This window comes from Egretta garzetta, unplaced genomic scaffold (assembly GCF_000687185.1).
Source record: "Egretta garzetta isolate BGI_Z169 unplaced genomic scaffold, ASM68718v1 scaffold7, whole genome shotgun sequence".
NCBI classification, from domain to species: domain Eukaryota; kingdom Metazoa; phylum Chordata; class Aves; order Pelecaniformes; family Ardeidae; genus Egretta; species Egretta garzetta.
In genome coordinates, this window is record NW_009260350.1 from 945,625 (window position 1) to 948,023 (window position 2,399).

Genomic DNA, 2,399 nt, shown 5'->3' on the forward strand with positions numbered 1-2,399 from the left:
TCATTTCAGACATAGCTGTACAACGCAGTGCTGTAAATTCAGCCTTTTGGAAATATTAATGAACAATTATTTTCTAGGAGTTCCTGAAAACATTTATAAACAGACCTGTTTAAGAATTTGAACAATTCTGCCAACTTGAGTGGTACTTGTATTATCAAAGAAATTGGAAAATAATTTCTACTACCAAATAACTGAAAATTGCTGTTTTGAATAATGTTCATAAATTCAGTTATTTATGAAAGTGGTTCAGGATTATTTAATATTATTTAATCTCATTCTGTTAATTAAAGCATTTGATGCAGACAATGAATTTAATTAGTTGTCACTCACTCCACAGTCAGTCTGGAATCTCTTCATAGACTTCTCTGGGTCAGCTCCAGCTTCACACAATACAAACAAGAGCAAAACACAGGCATGGCTATGCATATTGTTCTGTGGCTGGACTAGGTCAGTTATCTTTCTTACATGTAAGGTAAGGCTTGAACCAAAAGGATAAATGCACCCATTAGGGAAAGTCTGGATCTGGACTCAGATCTGAACTTGTGGGATAAGCTGAATACTAATTGTTTTATAAATAATTAATATACTTAGCACTTTTCCATTGTGTAGCATCCCATAGGAACCATCTCTCCTTCTCTCACACATATAACACATATACTCTTCTTTCATTAAGGATTCCCAAATACAGTAATTAGAACAGTCATCAAATTTGGATCTGACTGATCAATGCCACTCCAGCTTTATTTCAATGTAATTGCAGTGGCCTAGAGCGCACTGGTGAACATGGTCCAGAACTCATTTAACTATTGCATTGGGAGATCATTTAATGGGAAAACCACAACTGAGACACTGTTTCTGGGATACGAAGCCCACCAGGAAGTGACCTGCATGTAGACATAACAGGACATGAGTCTTTTTCCTAATTTATATGTTACGTTTATCACAATTCCCAAAAAAAACCCTGTTCAAATGTATAATCTCAGTGTTCACTTTTATGTCAAGTCAAGTTGCAGTATAGATAAAGCTACTGATTGGGTAGACAACAGCGCAGACTGATAAATGTGCAAATATTCTATCAACCATGCTCCACGGCTGTCAAAAATCCAGAGGCAATACTATCACAGAAAAAAGTGCTCCTTGGAAGGCTACTCAGAACACTGAGCTTTAGCCATATACCTCTAGTCAGGTGATTTCTCTTAGCCCCCTCTATAGATAACAGAGAGACAACTGCTTCTCCAGAAATGACCAAAATCCAGAGTACCTACACTAACTTGCGTGGATGTAGGTACTTCACGATTTCTGTGTGGGTGAAGAGCTTCTCGTCCCCTTTAGCTATAGAGGGGGCTGTAACTGTAGAGAAAGACCAGCTAGCTAATGTTCCTTGCCTATGACTGAGGAGTCTGACTGCCCATTGCTCATCCCCACACAGTTTCCATACTAAATGATTGTTTTGTTTAATAATTCCAGTATTTTCTTTTTATACTTCATGCATGAGAAAACCTGATCATTCTCTTGTGGAATTTGTAGAGGGCTTTTTTAGAAGTTGAACAATATTCAGTCCTTGCTCATGTCCTGGATTCTTTTTACAGGGGTACAGCAGGATGCGCTGCAAGCCTGCAGTAATCAAGTCTATCTTTTTTCAAGAGCAAAAGCTTGCGTTTTTGTTGTTTTTATCTCAGCCACTTAGATTATATGGGTCACAGTTCTTACTCTTTCCTTACAACAAATGGGAACAGTTGGACATTGTAATCTTCCCTCCACACTTTTTGTGCCATGTTTCCATTATAGACCATATGCATTTCCCTTAGCTGCAACCTGCCCTACTTTGTAAACATGGTTTGAAGAACCATAGGTAGGAAACAACCTCTTAGGCAAGTACGTGTTAAAACATTCTGAGAAATGTTCTAATAAACTATCTGTGCAAGACAGTGTTTTGATGACTGTTATAGTAATCTGGCACTAGAAATAAATTAGATGCCCCAGTTGTCAACCATGATGTGTTCTTTTAAAAATCCACTACAATTTATAGCACAATGATTAAATCTGTCATCTATAGCTGAGTGTAATTTACAATGTAACGTACTAAAATATAGCCACCCTAATAAAAAGCTACATAAATCACATAGAAAACAAACAGCCATTTTCCAGGGAAAAAAGGAAAGACATCAACATAGAAAAAAGCCTTTCTTTTTTAGCCTTTCCCTCCTTTAAGGTCTCATCCTGCCCCTGTGAAGTGCACTGCGAAAGTCTAGTTCAACAATGGAAAAATCAGAATCTTGAAAACTGACACTGTTGATCAGGACCAACACCATTGCAAATAAGGTAATTGCATGGGGCTGATGCAGTAATCAGTCTAAAGCCTGCAGGAAATTTGTGTAGCTATAGCATGCCAGCTCCTT